Here is a 26,329-nt window from a genome sequence, read left to right as displayed (position 1 = left end):
TCACGGACGTTACGACAGACGAAGTTAGGCCTTAAATCGGGGCCGTGGATGCGCGGAGGTTGGCGCCATCTAGTGGTGCTGCAAGAAAGCCAGCGGCTTGCGTGCTCCGCTGCGATTGGTTGGCTTAATCGGCAAGGCAACAGCTAGGCCGCAGCACACACGGGCGCGAAACACTGCGAGGTTCGCAAAGAAAAACCTTTTTAAAAATGAGGTTAGCACAGGCGTCAGAGCCGAGCTACACGGTTACTGCGGCTTGAAATTGCGAGAACCAAAGCTCCCAAATAATGTAGGTTGAGGAGATGGAAGGAAAAGAATTGTAAATTCGAAGAAGGAAGTAAATAAAAAATAGCAGTTACAAGTTTTCTCAGCTAACCACCAACCTTTAAAGAGGGAATATTGATCTACGAGACATCTATACATTGAACGATGAGCTGAGGACAGCATCCTGAAGGCAAGGCACGCCATAGACACACGCGTAAGTGACTGATCAAGTCATCTAGATATCATACAACCACTGCTTTTTCGTGATAACCGGGATATTGTCGTATTATTGTACATCTCACCGACTATCAGTGATACCCCTTGTTTGATCAGCATACGCAGCTATTTTCAGCATTGTTGGCTCTGTTATCACAGCGAGCAAAAAAAAAAAAAACAAGCGTGAGCTGACATGTGATTTAGAAGTACGTCGTGACTTAATCTAAAGTTTTCTGCACTTTAGGTTCTGCTGATCTTTGGTAAGCGTCTGGAGTGTCGCGCACTTTATGAAATCATCACTGGAAGTGCGCCTAAAAAAAACTTAGTCTAACACCAAGTACGTCGGCTCACTCTATATGAGTTCTCAAAATGAGCGATTATCCATTTGAAAGTTCAGTCAGACAAAAAGAAGATTCCCATTTCTACGGATCGTCTTAGCTTTGATAGAGTGTTCGCCACCAGAAAATTTGGCAATGAACGTTTTGTTCTGAGCGCATTTTGACTACCCGGTTACGAACCGATTTCTCATAATAAGGTCTCGGCGAAAGGAAAAGTCCATCCTAGCCTATAACTAAGTGCGATCTCTTAGCCAACCTTCGCATGGCATTATCTTCGAAAGCTGAGCCCATCAAGAAGCTCGTCAATTCACTGCCCAAGCGGCACTCCACATACTTCGAGGGATAATTCACGCTGGTATCTGCGTTGATTGGTCTATTCAGGCTGGTTCTTGCATTCCGTTTTGCAGGCGTGAAAGTAACGGGCAAAATTCAAACCAGACATCTCTTGAGTTTAAGATTCTCTTTATAGTTTGGATATTCCTTTCGTTGATAGGAATATTTCTTCATTAACTACCCTGAGCACAAAATATAAAATTAAATTCTGCGCTTTTATATGCGAGAACGACGATCTGATTGGGGGCGCACGCCGTAGTTGGAGACTACGGAATAACTTTGGTTACCTGGGGTTCTTTAACGTGAACTCAATGCACGGTACACGAGCATTCTTGAAGTCTGCCCCCATCGGCATGCGACAGCGGCGACGGGAATCGACCGCTCAACCATGAACTCAGCAGCGAAATGCCAAATCTACTGCGCTACCACGGTGAGTAAACTCAATGTGAAGTTCACCACATGAGCTAGACGTAAATTTATGAGATCGCACATCTGGCTTTTCGTACTCGGGCACGAAAACGTGTCAATTCGTGACAAATTGCACCTTGAATGCCGCTGCACATTACTTTCACCTGAACTAGTGCTTCAATGTGCTGTTTATATTTCTTATCGATACTATGTTAACCAACGCGCATTGCAAAATTCGCTCTTGGAATGTTCAGTAAGGTCTTGCAGAGGCAATCGGACAAATAGGCGCATTGTGCAATGCAGCGGTGCCATGCACATGCACTACGCAAGTGGCTGTAGAACCAGTGTCACCAGCAAGCCGTGCGATCTCACTTCGTGATTTTATGCTTGCTCACATTTATGATAAGAATATTCACGAAAACTTCGCGAATTTCTAATCCTATTTTAACAACTATATCTCCTAAAAATAGCAAATGTTAATAAATAAAGCGAGAGATTTCTTATTGTGAAAAAGAGGAAGACCGACAACCCCGAAGAAACAGTATTTCGTGGCTCACTCGTCGCCCTATCCTCGGATATAGGATAGAGTTACGCTTCTCTGTTGTGCGTAACTTATTCACTTTATTTCTTCCGTGTTATTTTCGGAAAAAACCATACATTCATCAATTTCATGTTCTGTGGGTAGCAGCGTCCGTGAAGGCAAGCTAGCTAAAATTGTCATTCATTTAGAAGACGACGTCCTCTTGGCTAAGCAGCGCAATTCCTTCTACTTCGTTGGTTTGGCTAAGTAAAAACAAAAAAGCTGAATTTTGGCAGTCTTACAACCAGTGGTTGCTCAGTATCTCGGTACTTTCTTCTTCCTTATTCCTACTTCCACGTTCGCAGTCATCTTGTGCTTTCCATATTCTCTGGCCATATATGTCGAGTTTCTGAGTTAGTTCTAATACTAATAAAAAATAACATTTACCCAAATATCAGTTCCTAATGCTTTATAGAGCACTTTGAGTGCTTTTGCCAACGTGGAGGAGCTTGCGAGCGGACATCGTCGAGCCGTCGCTTCGGTGCCCTCCAGGTATTCGATCTGAAGTGCTTTGTATTTTCTCGATTTCTAGCTTTGCGTAAGTGACCGCGTCCTGTCTGTGCAGTCAGGGTAAAAATTTGCCACAAATTAATTGATTCATTGAATAAATGATTAATTGATTGGTTTTAACCTGCTCAAACGACATAGTGACTGAAAGAGACGGTGTAAAGGAAGGACCTCACGTTGGCTAAAGATGCATTTCAAACAAATATGCGGACTCAACATAAAATATTAAAGAAACGCTAAACGATGGAGGCAAGGTTCCTGGCGCTCTTTGTCATAACTTATGAAGAGATCCCCTACTAAAAGCAACAACGTGTATGCTGTCGACACTAAGGTATAAAGGCAATATGCTGCTGCACCTGCGGTGAGAAACACATAATTTGAATATAGCATGCAGCATAGCGAAGAGCTACACGCGATGACCATCTTCGAGTAATTTCTCGTTCCTCGCAGAGTACTTCCGTAGTAACTTGGAAGATTTACGTTTCAGGGTCACTACAGGTACACATATCCATTATTAGGGAGTTCCTGCGACGAAACGCTGTAGTTGCGCTTAAGAGACGTGGAGAAGAGAAGGAGGAGACACACATAGCACTGATGCTTATCGGTGACTTACAATTGCCGCATTTATCTTACGCTTTTCCATGCCACCCTTTCTGAGATGGACACTCTCCTCACCAAAGCCCTCCCGTCACGTTCCTGATTCTCTATGCATAGCTGCTCGTCTGCTATTCCGCACTTCCGTGGGAGCTACAACAACACTTCAGCCATGGTGGGTGTTTTAGTTTCCCACACGCGGACGCTTTGCATACGTAACAGCGAAAGCGTTTCATGTGGTGAACGAGATATGATTACGGCATTTAAAATGCGATGTTCGTAGAATTCTCCAGGTTTATACGCTGTATTTACCTTTCCTTTCATTTTTCGCGTCGCCTATATCGCCTCAAACTAGGAAAAGTGAGCGCTGTGTATACCAAAGCTCCTCGGTCGCACGTGCAACTTACAGAGCGCTCTTGTCGACGGCAAAGCTAACGTCCAGCAGCACTAGCAGTAAGTACAGGCTAATTCATCTGGTAATCGTGAAATGAAAACAGAGCTACAGCCATGACATGCTAGACAGAGCCAAGCATGGAGCGCTTCATTCGCACCTAGCACGCAAGTTTGTGAGTTCAGTAAACGAAGTGGTAAGGGGTGCACTTAAACGCGTCTTAGCACACAACAGCTCGATAACCGCGGCCACAAGTCCGGGGAGGACAAATTAACCAAGGCGAACAAGACGGATGACGTTCCAGACAATTATATGTATACCATAAATTCAAAGGCGACATAAAAGATAATAGTGAGTTTAGTACGGTATATGGTAAGACGAGCTGGAGCTGAAAATTCAGCGCCGGCAGCTCAGAGTGGCAGTTCTGAAATCTACGTTCTTCGGCAAGGTTTTCGATGCCCACCATCAGCCCCAAGACGTTCCAAGACTATGAAGAGCTTATGACAGCTCTTACTGGCATGCATGATAGATATTGCTGAGCGTACTCAAGGCGGAAGCTCACATATACAGCGTCCGCCACACTTGGTGTAACAAACCGATTGAGTTCATGGGTTTCTGTGCAAAGTAGCACACGTATTGTACTAGCATTTTTTCTGGGGAACTGAGCAGGCTATTCAAGATGGTGGTGGTGTAAATATAAACGTTGCTCTAGAGACGTCTCTAGAGCGACATTTACACTTACGCCGCCACCAACCCACGTTTCGCCAAATATTTCTGTGCTGGACACTTTCTAGGAAGTTTTGTGGTTCCCGAATCCAATCATCGGCCCTCAGCAGGCTTCAAGCCAAGACTACTCGCGAGCGACCCGCCAGAGATCTCATCAGTTTATGCCAACACCGTCCGCGTCGTGCGGCTTGGTGGAAGATCTCCAACTGCGATTCATTCTATACGGGTTCAGCTCTAGAGAAAACGTGCTCTCCGAAGCTTACAGCAAACTAATTGGCTATGCGAAAGGGTTGCACTGAATAGAAGCCCGTTACCTGCACTGTCAAAGCCCGTTCATTTATCCCGCACCCTCCACCCTCCATATATCCATCTTTGCCCTCGCAGAGCGTTCACTGTTAGCGGCGAGAATTTCTCCACCCATCGTCTAGCACTATGGTCGAGCAATCTGAACGTGCCTCATAGGGTTGTCCTCCATAAGTTTGCTTCGTTCAACTCCGCCACCTTCGTTTTCCAACTATTCTTCAGAATGCGGCAGATATGTGAGTAAAGAGGCATTCTGGCGCCCTGCATCCTTATGGATTGCATCGCGCTCTGTAGGCTTCCCTCTTCTCGCTTTCGGCCGAAGGCTTCGAGGTGTGGTGAAATTCTAAGACCTCCATCTCTCCATAGAATGGTCGGCTATATATGTTTTAAACCGCGCATTTGAGATGCCGGCTCTTGTCTGCAATGTAAAAGACGACTATTTTACGAGGTAGTGATAAAGAAGTGGGAGGGATGTATTTCTTTAATAAAGTGTAATCAACTGCTTTGTATGTTTGTTTGCTCGAGGAACTGCTAAACATATCTGAAGCAGTTCGGTGTGACTAAAAGGCGAAATTAGAATTTAAAATATGCTTTGGCATCGCAATAAAGTTTCGTTACTGGCAATAAAGCTTTTATTTGATACTTCTGTTACCAAGACATATACAAGGACGGCAACAATAAAATCGGAACAATTAAACGCAGCACAGACTACGAGTAATACTATAGAAAGTGGGAACTATGTACGTGAGACATATAGTATGGGTCACCCCAGGGTCGCCCTTCCTTTCTTTAGGAATACGAATATAAAAAAAAGGAATTCCTGCAGTCTCTAGGCAATTTAAGACAACAATGTTCATTTCCACTTTTACTGGTATTATATCATGGTTCGATATATATATATATATATATATATATATATATATATATATATATATATATATATATATATATATATATATATATCTATATATATATATATACGACCCTTGAATTGTGAATGCTGTGAAGACTTCTACTATCTGACTACACTGCTTGCTTGCGTATCTATCTATGCAGATCGGTACAACTGAAAGCTACTGTTTTTTAAGACTCAGGGCCCCCTAATTTTACCCAAAATGTGCCACAAATTTGAAAACATTACCAAAGTAATGTCTGAATGATTTAGATACTTTCAGTGGTAGGCATGAAAATAATTTTGCAGTTTTTATAGTCTGCTGTAATAGAGACAAGCATCCGTAGCTTCTCTTCTGCATAGCCCTGGAACGCTGATGTCTGTTTGGTGTACAGAACGAGCAAATGTTATAAATAAACTTTATTTTAGTGGTGCAGCAGCTCGTTCTGACCATGACGTGCCAAAAAAGTTTCATTGTGCTATTTAAAACAAAGATTAGTTATCAAGTGTGAAACTTACAGGATCTGTCAGCGGTGCTGAAATGACTAAGGCTGATTCAGAATTCTTAATATTTGCAATTTAAGTTGTACAATCTAAAGTAAAAAGGACAAAGAAATAAAGAAAATGATACTTCAACTTTATACGATACCTGGAGGTAGGTGGACAAGGGCGTGAGCATAGCTTCAGCGATTATGTTGGCATGTGACCTACCGTGGAATCATAACGCACACTGCACTTTGGTTCTTCTAGTGTTAGCAGGTGAGTGCGAGCATAGATACATCTGAAACCCTAAGTCAGATCAAGGACGTAATCGCCTATCAATCCACCCATTTTACTGACTTGTATAATAAAAGTTTGAACAACCAATATTTTCTTCAAATATCACGGTTAGGTGCCAGTGGGTGCAACTCTATGTGCCTGGACAAAGTAACCATTTCCTCATGTTTCTCAAGTTGAGAACTACTTTCCTTTGTCTAAACACAGAGATGAAGATATAGCATTTTGTGTGCTACTAAGCTTCTGTTACGCCTTTATATTTCCTGCAATATTGCTGTATTCAACATGCACCTCACGGCGGCTTTCCGTCGTCGGGGATAATACCGAAGTCTAGATAAAATTAGCGTTAACTTTATCAAAAGTCCACGGCGGGACTATTGTTAAACCACTTCCAGACCGTTAAGTATGCAGCCGACTTCATATATGGGAGGATCATTTTGTAATCCCTTCCGAGATAAATTTGAAAAAAAAATCGAAGCGTAGTGCAATACAAGAGTCATGGGAGGATATCGAAAACAAATTGACCATGTAGGTTAAAATTAAATTTACTTGGCATGTATTTCTGATATAACTTTTTTTGTACAGCTCCCAAAGCGAGGTGACGAATATTACATGCCTTACTTCGTCACGAGACTCAGCTCACCCGAATAACATCGTTGTTCAAAGGTCGGCAGATTTCTAAAAACGAGAGTCAAACTGTGACTGAAGTACAGCTTCATCTCGGTCGAGAATAGCGGAAGACGAATTTATCCTCGAAAGTGCACTTCGTCCAATCCCCCAGTTCTCGTGGTGGGATGCCTGTTCCCTTCAGAGATCAACACCACAGCAGCAATCTTGCAAACAGTATGCGAGACATTTGACGCTGCCCATATCGTGTACTGCTAACTTTTGACCCAACATGTCTTTGTGCCTAGCGTATGTGAAATTGTGTTTGCGTGCACGTCTTGCAGTGTTATTGGCACATTTGTGCGCGTGTTTACATTTGTCAAGGTCTTCCAAGATAATTCTCCTGCTGGAAAGTAAACGTCGGCAGCCCTCCCGAGAAATGTGTTCTCTTGGGATCAGGGCATGGCGACGTGTTGACAGCATTGGTTTCTGAGCTTGCCATGTGTTATTCCGCTCTTTTGCTGGAGGAATTGGGACCTGAAGAGCCAAAGAACGCGTGCGCAATTACTGCCTTCCTTCGTTTCTTCGCTTCTTCCTTTCTTTTCCTTTCTTTCTCTTTCTTTCTTTCACTTGCAGAGAAACATAGATTCCCTTCTCTGGCTCACTGGACAGGCGGCTTTACCGTTCGCGCAATCTCCAGCGTTTGTGGCACTTCTTGCATGGTGGAAAATACAGATGTTCTGGGGTCCTGTAAACTGTGGATCAAAATCGGTGCAGAAAAAATTTTTGCTAAAGTCTTTCACAATGAGAAGATAAAGGCTGTTGGGGAGACTGCGACACTTGACGAATGTTTTACTGTCACCGAACTAAACGCACAGAAAAAAGTTCGGCGCAGAAGTCAAAGGCAAGGCAAATCTAGCAAATACGTGGTGCCCGGGTAGTCGCTTCATACTCGAGGAAAACGAAAGATGTTTTCGATACACGTCGGTATGCGTACTTTTTGTATAGTGCTGTATTTTGGTATGGAACTGTTATCTATTCCACTGCAGCTACCCGCGGAGTGTTTCTTCATTATTATTCATTGAATGTTTTCAAGACTCCAGTCACTTACATTCCCATAACTAGGTTACAGCACTTGTGAGCATCCGACTACTCCATAAGTATAGAAAGTGCTACGTGATCTTGAAAATTCCAGAAACCACGAATTCCAGGATAAAAAGCTCCCTGTACAAACAAAACTCACTCAGAAACAAATAATGCCATTCAAAATCAAGGATTTAGACATCCGCAACACGCAAGATCAGTGCCAGACATGCCACTTTGAGGGTCCTCCCCACGATCTGTTCAACATAAACAACTTTAGGAAAAGGTCTTAATCGAAGACAGCCGTTCTTCTCGCTTCAGATGGTGCACAAAATTCGAAATAGAGATGTCCTTTCTGTGTACATAATCGACAATAATTATCCACAATCAAGGGAATTCTGCCACCGCCAATCGGGCTTAACCAACACATTGTTATAATATGAAAGTTTACCGGACGTGTTGATGATTGTGAAAAAGAAGTCACGAATATGCTTTAGGCATGAGCAATCTCTTCAAAAAGATTGATATTCGTAAAAGTAATAGCCAGTAATCTTGTCACAAAGGAAGCAGGAAGGAGGAGGATGCAAGAGAAAAGTAGAAGGCCAGGAGGTTAACCAGAATAACGTCCGGTTGGCTACCCTACACCGAGGGGATGGGAAAGGGGAAAACAAAGATCACAGGAAGAGAGGAGGGAAGGAAAGAAGGAAATTGCGGCGAGTTCACTGACGCGTGTGGTCTTACAGAAATTGCATTAATAGTCACAGATGGTCGCACAAACCCGTCATCCTTAAGAAACACAAAACCGCCTTCACCGCTTTATGGGACGACGGACGATGGGGGCGGTGTTCCAGCAGCACCTGCACAGAAAGCGGCCGATTGTCCAGTTATTGGAAATCTTTGGCAAGTTTTTGTCTCTCTGGGGCATATCTTGGACAGTGGCACAGCAGGTGGTCGATGCTTTCTTCGGTGCCACAGACCTCGCATGCTGCACTGTCAGTCACTCCTATTAATGTTGAGCACGCCTTTATGAAGGCCACTCCTAACCAAAGGCGACAGAGAAGCGCAGCTTCACGTCGAGGAAGTCCGAGTGGAGGTCGGAGTTGCAGGGAGGGGTTCAGTCGATGCAGTCGCGTAATTCGCAAGTTTGGCGAGTTCCACTCGGTCAGTGTGAGACTGCGTGCCAGGTGTCGAAGCTGCATTGCAGCGTCAGTCCTCGAAAGCGGAATTGGAACGCTGTGCTCTTCTTGATGTGCTGTGCGAGCAGCGTTATCGGCGGAATCATTGCCACTTATTCCACAGTGGCCAGGTACCCATTGAAAAACGACCTCGTTACCTTTTTGTTGGACATCACGGTAAAATTTAACGACTTCCTATGTCAATTGGTCATGACATCCGTGTCGGAGAACTGACTGCGTACACTGTAATGCCGGTTTTGAATCACAGAACACAGCCCATTTTCTGGGTATTTCAGAATCAATGAATTCCAGTGCTCGACGGAGGGCCGTTAGTTCTGCCGCCGTTGAGGTCGTCACATGCGATGTCTTGAACCGCAGTGTAATTCCTCGCTTTGGTATAACCACGGCACCAGAAGAACTGCACGACGTAGTCGATTCATCGGTATAGATGTGCACGTGGTTACTGTACTTTTCATGCAGAAGAAGTAAGTTCAGCTGTTTTAGAGCAGGGGCCGGTAGATCTGTCTTCTTCTGTAGTCCTGGAATCATTATATGTACTTGTGGACGGCTCAAACACCACGGAGGTTTCGAAATGCTGGCTTGGCCGCAGGTGCGTACCCTGAAGTAAACGACGCACGATGTGCACTAACAATACCGCTAAACGTCGAGCAGGGCCTTGCAGCAGTGAGGCTCGCCAAGTGGTGGGAAGGGGTCCTAGCATAATGCCTGAGATGCATACGCATTGTCTCAACGGTAATGTGCGCCGTGATTGGGTAATCCTGCGCAAGGGCAATGGTTTCAGCCGTTGATGCACTGCGTGGTAAGCCAAGACATATCTTGAGGGCTTGGGCTTGAATACTCTGAATCGTACGCAGGTTACTCTTGCAGGTGTTGGATTTTGCAGGCAGGCTGTATCGCAGGAATCCAACGAACAACGCCATGTACAGCTGTAACATAGCGTGTGTAGATACTCCCCAACTTTTTCCTGCAAGGAACCTGAACAGGTGACAGATAGCAGTCAGCCGCTTTTTCGCGTATTTGACGTGCGGAGTCTAAGACAGGTCTCTGTCAATTACTACTCCCAAGAACCTGTGACTTCTGCTGTATGGTATAAGTTGTCCGTTAATAGATACGCCGTAACCAGACATTGGCTTTCTCGTGAATGCCACCATTGCGCACTTTCCTCATGAAATTTCAGGTCCTTGTTCACGAAGGTAGCAAGATGTCATTGTGGCTGCCTTCTGAAGCCGAGCACGAAGCTGAAGTCGTGTTACACTTGATGTCCAAATGCAGATGTCGTCCGCATAGATGGAAAGTCGTACGGTGCTTGGCAGGTTGTCAACTAATCCACAGATGGTGAGATTGAAAAGAGTCGGGCTAAGCACTCCGCCTTGAGGGACTCCTCGGCTACCGTAAAGCTCGGATGTCGGGCCATTTTCTGTGTGCACGTAGAATGGTCTCCTCGGTAAGTAGCTGCATACTCACATATATATCTTACCACCAAGTCCGACGGCTTCTAACGTGCTAAGGATGGCTTCATGGGTGACATTATGATAAGCCCCTTTCACGTCTAGAAACAGAGCAGCAGATAGTCGCTTACAGGCCTTTTGGTGTTACACAAATGTTATCAAGTCAACAACGTTGTCTGTTGACGAACGGCCACGTCTGAATCCGGCCATAGCACCTGGGTAGATATCATAGTACTCTAAGTACCATTCCAGACGTGTTAAAATCATTCTTTCCATTGTTTTTCCGACACAGCTGGCAAGTGCGATCGGACGGTATGAGGAAATGTCCAAAGGCGACTTGCCAGCTTTGAGAAGTGGAATGAGGCGAGTTGACTTCCACTCTTGCGCAACCGTACCCGTCTGCCAGGAGTCGTTGTACAGGAGCAAGAGTGCCTTCCGAGCTTGGTCTCCTAGGATACACAGGGCACGGTATGTAATGCCGTCAGGTCCTGGTGCTGAAGAACGCCTGCACAAAGCCAGCGCAGCTTCTACTTCTTCCATAGAAAAAGGGTATTCCATGTGGGGATCGCGTGAAAACAGTGGGTGGTCGAGCGTTCCCGTACCCGTTCCATCGGAATTTGCTTCACCAGCAATCTTTCTGCAAAAAGATTCAGCGACATCAATATTTCTACATTGTAGAGGGATTGCCAGAAATTTAAATGGGTGGCGCTGACCAAAGGTTGTGCGAAGGCCACGAACAGTCCTCCATTAGGCGCAAAGGTTTTCGCGGATCCAACGACTCGCAAAAGGATACCCATTGTCGCGAAGCCAGCTTGTTCATGTGACGCTGTATTTTCTTTTGTGTTCGTCTAGCCAATCTCAAATCATGATTGGACTTCGTGCGTCTATATCTTCGCTCCGCACGACGGCGAAATGCTCGAAGTTTTGCTAGTTCGATGTCGAAAGCGGTGCGGGAAGAACTCCTCGAAAGCAAATGCGTGGTTGTTTGTATGGCATCCTTTATCGCGCCCTGTATGTTATAGGAAGTGCCGTCACGAGAAGTCTTCCATTATTATTTTGTATTTAGGCCAATCGGTGCACTGGACGGTTCTGGAGAACTTGGAGCTAGTCAAACCTTCGATCTTCAAATAGGTTGGGATGTGGTCGCTACCCCGTGTTTCTAAATCCGAAAGCCAGTGCACTCTTCTCGTAAGCGAACGTGAAACGAAGGTTAGGTCCAAGTAGCTGCTATACGCTGATCCACGCAGATAAGTAGGGCTTCCATCATTTGACGAGCAAAATGCGCGTTCAGAGGCAAAGGACACCAACGTTCTGCCTCTAGAGTTAACTTTGGAGCTTCCCCATGGGTAATGGTGGGCGTTAAAGTCACCAGTGAGCACCCACGGCTGTGGAGTCAATGTTAAAATTTCCCGTAGGCGCTCACAATCTAGACGGCTTGCTGGAGATAAATAGCCTCCAAGAATTGTGAACGTGAGCTTTTTCTTCTTCAGTGTTAAGCAAACGTATTGATTTGCTTCGTCAGGAAGCACTGGATGATGTACATAAGTCAAGTCACGGCGTATAAACACAACAACCCTTGCTGCACTCTCCGTGGGTAGAGGGCATAACGCACTCATAGCCGGACAGTCTGATGGCAGCTGACAGGTTGGGCTCGCAAATCACGATAATGGGGAACTGGTCAGTAAAGACAAGCTGTCTGAAGTCGGACATGCGTCACGTCACAAAGGGTATAATTCAAACACTGAACGACACAGATGAGCTCGCAGGACTAGTAGCAAGCGAAGCATTTCGGCACGAGTTAAGTGGGATAGTGGCAGGTGTTGAACGCAGCTACAGCACAGCAAGGCCTAACACGCCAAGAGCAGTCATATTGCTTCTTTCAAATTTTCTTGAATAAAAAAAACGTGTGCTGTGCAACGCTGAGGAAACGAGAGGGTACATACATTAATACTGAGGAAGATTTTTTTCATTGACGTAAGAAGAAAGGCGAAATCTTTAGATAAGTGAGTTCGACAACAGAAGGAATGACGAGAGCTCTGCACTTGTTTAGGCCAAAATTTAAATAGTGACACATATGTTTGGGACGATGTCATGAACGAACGGATTTTGCGTTCAAAGACACGAATGACAATTCTGCCACCGCCTGTGTACAGGCGCAAGAACGGCATGTGCTCCCAGAGAAATCTAATTTCCTTATTATTAACAAGCGCATTCAGGCGAATAAAACCACAGATTTAGAACTTGAGCGAGATCCGAAAGGCAAGTATTTAGTTCATATCACACAGTGAAACTGACAATTAAGGAGGAATCATTTTGTTTTATATCTACAATTAATTAGGTCAAGTAAAGAGAAAGTGGACGAAAAGTTAACTTACCGCGAGTGGACGCTAACCGAACCAGCACCCTCCGCGATACGTATGGTGTGCTTTACCAATTCAGCTACCGTGGTACCGTCCCCCCGTTTTCTTGAGCATTTGTGTATCTGTACAAGCCTAGGCCTTGGTGTGTTAGCCAGCGCCGTTCACAATGGCACGCAAAGAGGCCAGATACACATAAGAAAGAGGGTTGACTCGGAACAAATGCTTCGTAATAAACATTTATGAGGAACCAAGCCCGGTTGCTATTTAAGAATGCGGTTAGAATGCTTTGGGAGGTGGTTTGCTGGGGTGCCATGCTGCACTTCAAGTTAAGAGTGGCACTCCTTTTTCAACCGTCCTTTACCCGTGCGCGGGAGCCAAGCGGTACTTCGAGCGTCACTTCCTCAAGGACCAGTTCGAAAGCCCGTGCAGTGTCGGTGACCGCCTCTGGTATCAGCACGTGGGACCAGAGGCACAGCGTCTCAATGACAGCATCTCGAAACACTAGCTGTCACTGGGAAATAATGTGACAAAGCTCCCCTTACAACTATGCCACCGGTACCACCACTGGCACCAGTCGTGAACACCGCATGGTGGCATACCACTTGTTCTGGCACGCGGTGCTACACTATACATCATGCGATTTTTACAGCTATATTAGGCAGCACTGTTTTCATTATCAGCCCACGAAACTGGTTAGACACACAAGAAATCGCGGTTAGTTCACAACGAAAGTTAGACGCTTTAAATATTATTAAAACACTTCCAATAGAGCCATCTCTTTATTTGGTTTCCACTCGGCACAATTTTAGAAGTCACACTGATGTTTGATGAATCAGTTCACACTATTTACTGCATAGCTAAACTACGACATGAAAGCATAAGAGACTGATTATAGGTGCCCTGCTGTGGTACAAACGCTCACAAGCCTGCGATAGCTTGCTGCTAATTAGGACGAAAAAAGAAAGCTGTGCTGAGCTCGTGCTTCATGCGCACTCTTTTCGCCAAGTGAGGCACCAAGTCGAAAACGGAAGGCTGTGGCAGAAAGAAAAAATCAGGAATCGCCGTCCTCTTTAACAATAGGCCAGCAGAATCTTGTAATGGCGCGGGTATAGCTGCGGTTTATCCTGTTTGATTATCTGCACAAAAGATTCAAAGGAAGGAGACCGTCGTTGAAAAGGGAATCGGTTACCACACAAAAAAAAGAGGAATGTGCACAACCTTCCAACCACACCAAAAGGATTTTTGTGTTGCTTTCTTTTGTGCAGTTTGCATGGTTCACTCTTTAAAAGGTACCTCACCGGAAGATTTTAAGAATATATTGCGAAGCAAATAAATGTAGACATGACAAAAGTAATAATCTTTTGCTTATTCTTCGCCACCAGAGGGTTTCAGACAGCGCCTTACGCCTATGCGGCATATCCTCCCTTCGCCTCTCTACGCTTTAACACGAGGAGCGTAATTTGCCAAACGAAAGTGACACGTGCACTGAGCGTGACATATTTATAGCCCTGATGAGCGCACTTTGTTCTGCTAATAAAAAAAATCGACAAACGCCAATGGTAACTCCTTTGTTCCTGGACACTGCGCTTTCATAATTACATAGTTTGAGTCCACATCCTCGTCGAATCCATATATTTTTTAGCCGCTACGCTATCTCCGTAACATCTCGGCGCGCGCACCCACGTCATCACATCTTTTCCGCTTATCATTTAGTAAGTGCAACGAGTGGAGATTTAGAGCAGGTCTTACTCCTCACAGGAAAATATAACCGAACCATCGTTGGGCATAGGCGGTGCCTGTCTTGCTTACAATATTATTCCAACATGCAGCCTACCACTGCACACCACTTCGTGGTGCAGACCCAAACCTCCACACGGCGCGAAGGGACGCAAGGGCGAAATACGTCGAAAAGTACCTGGCCACAAAAAACACAACAGTATACACAGATGCTGCAGTATACGCCACGCAAAGAGGCACAAACATAGTAAAGACAGCTGCGATAGTAATAAGCCAGGACTACAAAGAGATCAGCAGCGCGTCAATGAAGGACTGCTCGGTAACGGAAGCTGAGGAAATAGCCGTAGCTCTAGCGGCAGTGGAGGGCTACCGATCCGAAAGGTATTTAACAATACTCACCGACTCGCAAACTAGGTGTCGGAATTACATGAACGGCAGAATAGGACGCAGAGCGCTTCACATCCTCCGCTCCTGCAGGGCTAACAACAAAGTCTGGCATACAATTTTCTGGGTACCTGGACACGCTGGAATAGAAGGGAACCTAAGGGCGGACAAGGCAACTCGAGAGCACACAAACCGAGCGGCCACAAGCACCGACTCTGAGGAACCCACACCAGTCAAACCAAGCTACTCAGACATTTTGAATTACTATAAGGGGGTCCGAATCAAATACCCTCCACCCCACAACAGCCTAAATCAGCATGAAGCAACCTCTTGGAGGAGGCTGCAAACAGGAACATATCCAAACCTAAACACACTAAGCAAGATGTTCCCCACCCAGTATAGAGACATTTGCCCCTGGTGCGGCGCCAAGCCCACCTTATATCACATTACATGGGAATGCGTTCAGAATCAACAATTCCTTCAAATAAAAGACCCGAGTGCGGAGCAGTGGGAGAGGGTGCTCTCCAGCAGCGACCCGAAAGTCCAGCATGGCACGCTCGCCGAGTAGCCACCCTCAATGGTGCCCTGGAATAGGGGCGTCGACCCTGCGCAGATGGGGAATAAGACCGTGAAGATGGCCGACCACCTCTGCCACCACTAATTTCTAACCAATTAGAGCAAATAAAGTTTTTCCTCCTCCTCCTCCTCCCATCCCTTTCATCTGTCTCACACGAGAGTGATTTTTCCTGAAGTCGCTCGTCTTGCAGATAACACTTCAAATCTGCCTTATTTGCTACGTTTGGTAAACATAACATTGTTTAAAGATGACCTTCGCTTTGTAGGGAGTATCGTGCCCACAACGCTCAACATCGACAAGTGATTATTAGCGAGACCATTTGGGCATGTGTATCTGCAAGTGCGTCGTGCCCACAACGCTGCTCAACATCGAAGAACACGGTTTCTCGACAAGTGATTATTAGCGAGACTGGTTGGGCATGCGTGCATGTGCGTGTGTGTATGTGCGCGTGCGTGCGTTAGCGGGTTTTTATGATTTGAACATTTTTTGCGAGCTTTTACTTCATTTGGTCAGAAAGCTTACAAGATGTGACCTTACCTGTTTACACCGCATTTCGCTAAACATCGCTCACACAAACATCTTGAACAAACTGCACTAAATACGCTCACCAAAGTGCAGTGCACGCCATGTGTGTGGACTGCACCCGTGTGCGTTACCCGTGTGCGTTATGAGTTATATTAGGAGTTATGAGCCTCCAACCCGTGTGCGTTCTCAATGGCTACTCCGAAAATTCTTTATATTTACGTGGCAGTTCCGTTAAGTTCAATCATATACTTGAACCTTGGAGCACCGCTGTTATGGCACTGTGCGCTACGAAGGCGCTCTTACCCTATTGCAGAGACACAGGCATGGCGCAACTAATTCAATTATTACCTTTTGTGCTTGTGCATGTTGCGTGCGCGTGTATTATGTACGAATACGCCATTCAATGCGTGAGCTTCGTCATCTGGATTAGTCTGTGCAGCGTATGGCCAGATAGACCGATCTGAGCTTCTATTAAAAAATGTTTCTCTTTGTGCCCTTCTTTAATTGATCACAGCAACGTATATCACAGACCATGGGAAGAAAATCAGCCCTTTGAAGGGTTAATTTTTGTACACAACTTAAAGAAATTACTGTGGTGCCAGTGTAGCTACGACAAAGCTATGGCTTTCAGTGAAGTAGAAGATAACTTTGATGCAATGTTTTCACAGCTCTCTCGCATTTTTGTTTTTTCCCCTTGAATTTCAGCTTTAAGTAACACCTTTTTTAGCAGTCGCTTGCCGTTAAATAATCGTTGCTTTGACGTTTTGTAGTTTTCTTGATAGCCCGTTCAAGTTGTGCTCTTGGATATTTCAGCCGGCTTCTTTTAATTATGCTGCTCTGATCATTACGCGCACTTTTCGGCCATATAATTTTACACCTGAATAGTGGGTAACTCTTTTCACTTCTCATTTCAGCGCTCAGAAGCTGAGATTCTGGCCTTAAGCTTCTCCTGCTAGGGGAGCAGCACGTTTGACAGTAATGTACTGCTCGGGAGCTCAAGCTCCGTGCGAACCATTTTTCACCTTGTAGAGACTTAAAGAAGCACAAAAAATTAGAACGCAACAACACAAAGCACGAATATAATACTTCACTGCTCTATATATATTTTTCATTCATTTATATTTCTAGAGTATTGCTTCGATTCCTGTATTTAGGTGATGTTATTTATTTTCTTTCTTTTTTGACGCCATGTTTCCTGTGCCTTGATGACATTTCCTTGGGACTTTTATATATGAAAGCTTCGAAAACTAGAACGCACAAGTCCTGATAGATTGGACCCAGACGTCTCCAGCGACTGCTTCGTCGAACGTCATCTGACTTCATTAAATCCTACAGATAGATTTGCTTCCGCCTTTTGTTTCCAATTTTCTTTCTTTAAGTTGCGTCAGTGAATTGATTATGTAGCAGAAGAGCTTTGTTAGAACGGAGCAATGTTTTTCTCCAGCTTACTTACGGTGTTCTAATCTCTGAAGTGCTTGTAATGTTATTCAGCATACAATTTACATTTCTTTTGCTTCAGTAAAGCAAACCCAATTCATTTCACTGAAGCTAAACAGTATTTATTGAAGGAATTCACCTAAATGAAGAAAAGCTACTTTTACGCGAAGGCAAAGGGTCATCTTGCTGAGATGAAAGGAATATTCCGCCATTTCAGATCACTTAAAGATACTCTTTCCCAGAGCAGAACGACATTTTCATCCAACAATATTTTTTTTCTACGAGCTATGGCTTTGTGTCACGTAGCATAACCATCTCCATCGCTAAGAAGACATCAAGGAAAACTTCCTCATTAACAGTTTACGTTAAGTACTAACTAGCCGTACCTCAAACAGCCCGTCCAAGTAACGCCGCTGCGGCTGCAAGAATATGCGGCTACAGTGTTCTAAGGGTTAAATAAAACACCTTCCACCGTGACAAACTATAGCGCTCCAGGGAATCTGGGAAGATCAATATTGTTCCCAGTGATTGCTTAGAACAATAATAACATTAATAATAGTATCAGTTTTCTAGTAGAAGGTTTATAATTAACGTAACTGAACATCTTCCATGAATCTTTCTGCGAATACAAAACAGCCCCAAATGCCTTTCCCCACAAGCAGCAATTTCAATTCATTGCAATCCTCTTAATTGTATAATTTCATAAGCTTTAAATCTTGAAGCACAAATTGATTATGCAATTACCAACAGCCTCTGCGTAATATACCATGGCCACGAGTGACCAAGCAGGGGTGTGGCAAGTGCGTTCTTTCTTTTCTTTCTTCTTTTTTTTTTTTTTTTGACGTGCGCTTTTCTTTTATATGATACATTGTTACCTGCATTCCGAGAAAAGACGCTACACTATGAGGAACCAAAATATATCAGCGTATCAACACACGGAAGGCACGTGCAGCATATATAGACTTCAAATGGAAGTCACAAGCATGCAGACACTACTACTATGCCGGGTACTTCAGCTATCTTTAGCCGGAGTTAAAAAAATATGTCGATGTGCTCTAAGACGACGCCATCAAATGCATGTTGCTCACTTTCGTATGTAGTGTGTCACGCTCTTATTAGATAATTATTCAAGGTTAATTAACGAACTTCTGAAGGAACGAAATCGGGAAAAAAATTCCAGTTAGAAAGTTGCGGAGTGGTTCGCAAAACGTCCGAATAAACAGTTTCTGTCTTTCTGTTAAGTATTAGTTTTTTTCAGCTTATTGCGGATGCCCGAGAAATACAAAAGTACACCACCTGACATGCCCGCTTCCGCGTCGCGATTGCACTGCTCCCAAGCGTCCCGCGAACAAACGAGCATAGCACTTAGCTGGGCGTGTCTGCGTACCGCTATCATGAACCGCTGCAAGGGAAGCACATCACTGGCGTAAATCGCACAGCCAACGTCTTCGTAACTATCCTGTCGACTTTTAAGCGGCAGCACGGCCTGCTAGATGCTGTGTTCGTTTGTACGGGGACAGTTTGTGGGTGATGCAATCACGGCACGCAAGCGGGTATGTCACGTGGTATCTTTTTTTTTTTATTTCACGGGAATCCACATTAAGCTGAAGAACACTAATACTTGATAGAGAGTTCGAAACTGCCTAATCGGGCGTTTTGCAAAGCGCTCTACAACTTTCTAATTAGAATATTTTGCCTAACTTCGTCGCTTCGGAAGTTGGTTTATTATACTCTACTAATTATCTAATTAAGCAATATACAAAAGACAGCGGGACACACTATACATACAAAAGTAAGCAACATGCATTTGGTCGCGTCGTCTATAGAGCACATCGGCATATTTTTAAACTCTGGCTAAAGTTAGCTGAAACACTCTGTATAGTGCATGATATAGCGGTTTGCTGATTTGTTTTTCTGCAGTTTCGTTTACAGCGAAGCAACAAATATTATGAAGCAAAAACGCATGCACTTGAAAGATCCGTTTCCGGAATGAGAGTACCTCGTTGAAGCATCAAGAACTTGGGAAGTCTCCGCTTTGCGTTAGTTTGGTTTCCACCGTGTTTTCAAAGCCTTATATCGACATAAAATATCATGTTTTCAGTCGTCAAACAGTATTGGAGAGTCACTGAAAGCGTGTTGAAAGCGCGCATATTTCATAGCTGAAATCGTACGCACGCATTCGCTTTGCTCGCCCTTGGATATGCTACGAACGAAACATAAGCAGAACATTCGTGCTGAATAAATCATTCACCGTGCAGCCAGATTTCTGTTCCAAAACAAATCTTGTATGCAGGTCTGTAAAACCGCATATGTGCATCCCGTGGTGTGCGCTGGTTCTCCGTTGCTGATCGCGCATTCAAAAATACGCGGCACCGGGTCCCACGAAAACACGCTAACCGAATGCACTTTTGCAGCCGCGGAGAGACGGCGAACGTGCAAGAGAATACTCCGCCTCCGTGTTAGAATTTTGAAAGTGCTTTTGCTATAGTTTGATTTTGCTTGGACGCATGCATGTTGCACATTTCGTTTCTTTGTTTCTTCCTTTGCTTCTTTTGTTTTTCATTGTGTTATCGAACCAGTAACCTATTCCATTTCTTTTATTTTTATTTTTTTTTGCCGAATCGCGTTCCCGACATGCCCAGCCGTTCATACGAAAGTTGGCTCACGTCAGGGAAAAGCGCTGGTCAAAGCAAACACGTTCCTTCATCCAAGTGCCAACAGCTCGTGTGAACAAAGTTGTTTGGAGATGTTGGGGACGCCGAAATCCTAGACGTGAGAACAGTCGCTCGGAGATCTTGCGTTTGCGAAAGAAAGAGGGAAGGAAGGAAAGGCTTCGAGTTGGCCCGTGAATGCACGCAAAATTGCCACGCGACTGGCCGCTCCAGGCACTTTTCGTGTATTCGCGGGCTTCTTTCACACTCGGAAAAACACTTTTATGTAGCCCGTATTGAGCAATAGAAAGCTCTATCAGGAGTTTTTCATGTTGCTCTACAATTTTATTAATGGCACTTTTCATCTTATTGTAATATTTGAGAAGTTTATTACTAAATACAAATGATGTAATTAGGTGGAATGCAAGAAATAGTACTCAGTGTCTCCAAGGGATGGCAAACAACTTGGTTCTGTCCAGTACATGGCATTTGAATGTTTTTAAATCTTCGTGCATGACAGTTACGACATCCTCTGAAAGCGTGGCACTCCTTCCTGACTGGAGTGATGACTCAGCAGCCGGTAAACGAAACCGCGGCCTGTTCGCTGAACGAAAACATCTTAGCCATTGCACCAAAGCCATGCTTCACACGTTCCCACGTAGTTCGTGTACTTAAGACTTGACAGAAGGAATCACTGGGCTAGTTTGTTTACTTGCATAGTGACACTGTAGAAGCGCACAAAGACGAGAATGAAAAGAGTGGACAGGACGAGGCGCCTACTCACAAGTGAAAACTTTTATTGAAAGAAAACATATATGCAAACAAAAACTGAGTAGGACGCTGAGCATGCGCGTCAAGGCTCTCGGGTTAAATCATTTGAAAGGCAACGTTAAAAGTAAAACATAGTAAAAAAAAGATCTAACCATCAAGAAACTTGAATTCTTTATCATGCAGCAAGAGTGAGCGGTGGAGGGCGCAGTTATCTCTTTTCTTTATGTGGAAGGCCTCTGCCATTTCACGAGTTACTTGGTTAGTGCTTTTGAAGATAATCTTAGTATCCTCGAAAACAGGATAATAGCCGCAATGGCTACAGTAGGCGGATAGATTTTTAGATTAGACTGGACTTTTAACGTTGCCTTTCAGATGATTTATCCCGTGAGCCTTGACACCCATGCTCTGCCGTCCTACTCCGTTTTTGTGTGCATATATTTGTTTCCTTCTAATACAAATTTTCAGTTGTGAGTAAGCACCTCGTCCTCTCCACTCTCTTCATTATCCTCTTTGTGCGCTGTTAGCTTCAATTAGGGCTTGACGTCTTCTTTGTGGTCATCCTCGTATGCGTTTATAACCGCATTACGAAAACTCCAGAATGCCTGATGGTCTACTTAGCAAGGGTATTTCAGCCACTGATTCGACAGTTATAACAGCAGTTCTTTAGGATCTTTACCTAGTTGAACATTAATTATATTCCCAGGTTTCGCGCACCAAAATCACTGCCTGTTTATAAGGCACGCCATAGTGGCGAGCTCCGTATTAACTTTGACAACCTCGGGTTCTTTTAATTTGAACTTAAATCTAAGCGCACTAGCGTTTTTGCATTTTGACCCCTTCCTTCATGTCTTCGTATCGTTACAGAAAGGGATCACCCCTTGTCACGTGCAAGAGCCGTGAACAGTACCTCGATGAACTGCGATATGAAAACACATGTGTTCAATAGTTTTATCTAGACGCGAACCATCGTACACAGCTGCACTTCGCATTCCGGACGTGGTGAGAGCATCTTAATTCGCTGCGTGTATACAAGTTTCAGTGGAACAGAAGCAACAATGTCTGCAAACGTTCCTTTAAACATAAAGAGCAATGCAGTTTTACGCTACTTTATTCCTTTCCCTTCACCCTGCGACAAAACACCTTCAAGTCGTGGTTTTGTGCCTCATGCCTCACCAGGGAGCCTAGTCTGATGAGAAAACTTACACCGCAACTGTGAGCCACAGCATGTGGTTGTCTCTGGCACCTTAACGGCGGCGCTCGTTTGAAGTGGGAAGTCGGAGAATTTGAATGGCAATCCGGAGAGGGGTCTCAGTCCATTTGGAAGTCGTCCGGTGTGCTCCTCGCGCCACCGCGCTATTCTTTTTTTAATATTTTCTTCTGGAACCTTTCGGTGCTTGTGATGGTTCGTTTTTTTAAGTCACACGACGCCCATCGTTTCCACTAATGGGCGAAAACCTCGTCGTTGGTTTTCTTTTTTTTTCTACAATACTTTCTTCTGCCTTATTTTTATACGAGAAACGTTTCTCTCATGGTGGTGCCATTCTCTAGTATATATTTTTTCATAAAGCTTTCTCACTTTTGCCGCATTCGCCACGCATTTCAAACGCTTTCAAATTCTCGTCCCCGAAAATGCCTCCGGGGTCACGTATTTAACCGCAGTTTGGGCACATTTCGGCAGCTTGCTTTTGCGATGTCAGAAACTGTGCCCTCTGAACAGGCTGCATGAAAAAAGAAACCTAAGCAATCTTCTTGAAAAGGCCTTGCAGACCTTGCAAAATCCCGTTTTGTTCATCCTAGTTCCCCTCGAACGGGAAGTCGACTCAGGGCAGCCGGTAGAGATTCTTAAGTCTTCAATGCAGGTGATCGGCAGGTGCGATCTCCTTTTAACATCGCCTTACAGAAAACAGCATATATTGCTAAGAAATGCCCACTGAAACTTTTTGGCGGAGGTCATCATTCTAGCTATGTGGGTACGCTACTGGCTAATAAGCTGGAGGAGCGCAAAAAAAAAAAAAGAAAGCAATTGTTCAGAACACTGAACACCGATATGGGCGAGTAACTAACGTTATTTCTTTCCCCTTCTTCGTGGTGTTTCGTCCCTTTATCTTTCTCTCAGTGTAGGGTAGCAAACTGCACGTGCGTCTGTCAAACCTTCCTGTTCTTGTTTTTTTTCTATCTCTCTCGGGGGCATTTTCTCATCAGTAGCTCGAAGATTGCGTAACGCCACTGAAAAAAAAAATTTAATTTCCGCTTGCGGCAAGTTGTTTACTTTTTACAGCCGCACCGAAGGATCAATAGAGCAGCACAGCGCTCTGGAAAAAAAAAAAACTTGAAAAATCAGCTTTGACCTAAAGACGGCACAATTAAATCCTGCTGTTTGCCTTCCAAATATTCTTTTTCATTGTTCACTAGCAAAAAAACAATCGATTATATTTTTTGGTCCACAAATATTATTCTTCTAGGGTAGAAACTCATTAACACTTTCCTGAACCAAAACGATGCATGACAACATCAGCGCAAAGCGTGCTCGGCCAATATCAGAAGCAATCTCCTGAAAAAGAGACTCGCCTGCCATAGCCCCGACAGACGCCAAATATTTGAGCTCACTTCCCATATTTTCTGCAATTGATTACAGTTGGCTTGTAGTTCTAAAATAGTTTCTATAGATTCACACGTAGCCGCAGGTCAAGAAGCTGCGTGAAGCTTGGCTCGCGAAACTTAGGACCACCGGCAAACAGCCATCGGCTACAACTCGGGTATGCTGCAAGCACAGACGCGAGGAATATTTCTGCTACGGCGCCGGGACTGCAATGTTCGATGAGTAGCAGAAAACGCGCACTGAGGCGTTTACCCGCGGTCGCTGCCCGGCTAATGTCACGATGGTTTGGTCTACGAACTTATTGATGCTAGACACTGGCAAGTTTATTGGAATGGAAAGGGAGTAGTAAGAAGCGCATTAAACAAAGGCATGGCATATGGTCATGTTTGTGCTAAGAACTAACGCACTGTATTACGAAAGAGAAGGAGCGCGAAATCGCCTGCTGTGTGCATACAATGCGACGCAACTTTAGAAATAATATTGGAACGTCTAAGAATTTCGAAGAAAAAGAAACTTATTGAATCGTCGTGATGGCATATCACAGTCGCCGTAGGCATCGAAGTCCCTTGTTAAAACGAAATTGTTTTTTAACAACTCTGGTAACGTCCGCGCAACAGTGGTTGTTTGTGGACTGTCAAATGCTCATATTCTGTGGCCTAAAGCTCACAGCATGGTACGAAAACGCTCCCAGTGAAAGCGAAACATGGTGCGTGGACATGCATGCAGACACGAAGTCGGTCGCCATGAACCCGTGCGAACGCTGCATGCATTGAAGCTTCGTTCTGTTATGCGCCATTTGGTTATACAGACCACCCACTATAAGAACATATTTCACAAAGTTTGCGCTCAGCGATTGCCGACCTTTCACGCAAGTTGGTCCGGGAGACTCCACCGCGGCGACCGCCCACAGTGGCTTTCACTGTACTTATTCGGTAAAGAGATGGCGTCTGTAAACGATTGTGATTTCAGTTTGCCCAAGATTATTATTTCGACAGTAATAAACTTCCCTCGTTTTGAGAGTACTTAGAGAAATGTACAAGAGGTCTGCCGCGTGGTGTTTTTATTAAGCGCCGTAAGCCAAACCTATGAGGAGCGTGCCGCGTGATCCCTCAACTACGCAAGGGAGGCGCTTCCGACAGATGGCGACTCCGTAAGTTCTCGCCCCCAATACGAAGAAGAACTAACGTGGCGAGCATTCGTATGCCTATCTTACCTGGACATTGTTATACCGGACCAGGACACTACCTTGACAGCGGAGCAACTGTTGACGCCGACGACGCTATCACCAGACTGCACGACATCGATTACAACTACGCCATCAGAAATGTAACCAAGGATATAGCCAGAGAAGCCGACTGGCAATATGTTCAAGAATTTCCGACAGTAAGTTCAATCTCTCCGCATGCTTTACTAGGAGCAGCTGGCATTGGGGCAAGATGTCTGTTTGAAAGTATTGCTGGTGTTCAATATCCAAGAATAAAACGAGCACATCCAGACGACGTTGATGGAAAGCAAGAACAAACCATAGAGGCAGGTTAATCGGCAACTATAGTACAACCGACCGATCGACCGTGTCACACAGCGTTTTTCGCCAATTTGTGTCACTGTATGTACCACTGGGTACGCGCCGCTCTTGGATCACAAAAATTAAAGAAACTAAAGCTAATGTTTCTCTGGTGCTGAGTAAAATCAAACCCGCGACACATGCATTGAGACAATCTTGTCTGATTCTGTATTCGCGCACTCAGCACGCGTGAACTTCGCCGCGGCGCAGCTAGATCGTGCCGCCTGTTCAGTGGGAAACCCGAGAGAACAACCACCCTCATACATGACACGTCTCAATAGTGACAGCACGGTGTGGCATTACGTTGCTTCAATACTAATTGTATTAACGTCAACATTCAATGGAATTATTTGTATCGCTCACTGACGTCAGTAAAACTATATTCACTGCTGGACACATGTTTCTCTCAGCATCGTTAAAGGCAGACTAAAAAGAAACGCTAGATAATTTTATTCTGATTCTTTGAAACTATTTTATCAAACTAGTATTTTTTTCGAAACTATATGCACGGTAATATCAATGTAGAAGCTTGTTTCGTGGTTAAGGAAAAGGACAAGCTTACATTTCCTGACTTAGAAGGGTTTGGGTGAGAGCTAGTTGGTACGGTTCATTCATTTTAAACAGCGCCCAAAAAAACACAGACAAGGAAGAGCACAGGACCAATAAGAGCACAATTACGGCAGTCAGTGCTGTTCCTGTGCTCTTCCTTGTCCGTGTATGTGTTTCTTTTTTTTTTTTTTTTGGCGCTGTTCGAAATGAATTACATTTCCTGCATTTCACGCTCGAACCTCAGGTACGATGTACAGTCGACTGGTTCTTTAACAGTATCACGGAGCGGTGACTGGGCGACCGGTCAGCGCTTTCTAACCGCGCGGATCGAGATCAGCAAGAGTAGCGCATGCGCACTGAATTCACTGGAAGCCATTATCACGGATAAGCCGGGAAGCTTTCATCAAGTTGATCGTGCCAGGGGCTGTGCCGTGCTTGTGGAAAGAGCGCAGCAGACAGACAATACTTGCGCCTCAAGGGAAGTTGGTGTGCATGCGCTATTGTTGCTGATCTCGT

The sequence above is a fragment of the Dermacentor andersoni genome, chromosome 5 (genome assembly GCF_023375885.2).
Source record: "Dermacentor andersoni chromosome 5, qqDerAnde1_hic_scaffold, whole genome shotgun sequence".
Lineage (NCBI taxonomy): Eukaryota > Metazoa > Arthropoda > Arachnida > Ixodida > Ixodidae > Dermacentor > Dermacentor andersoni.
Note: the sequence above shows the minus strand (reverse complement) of the source record.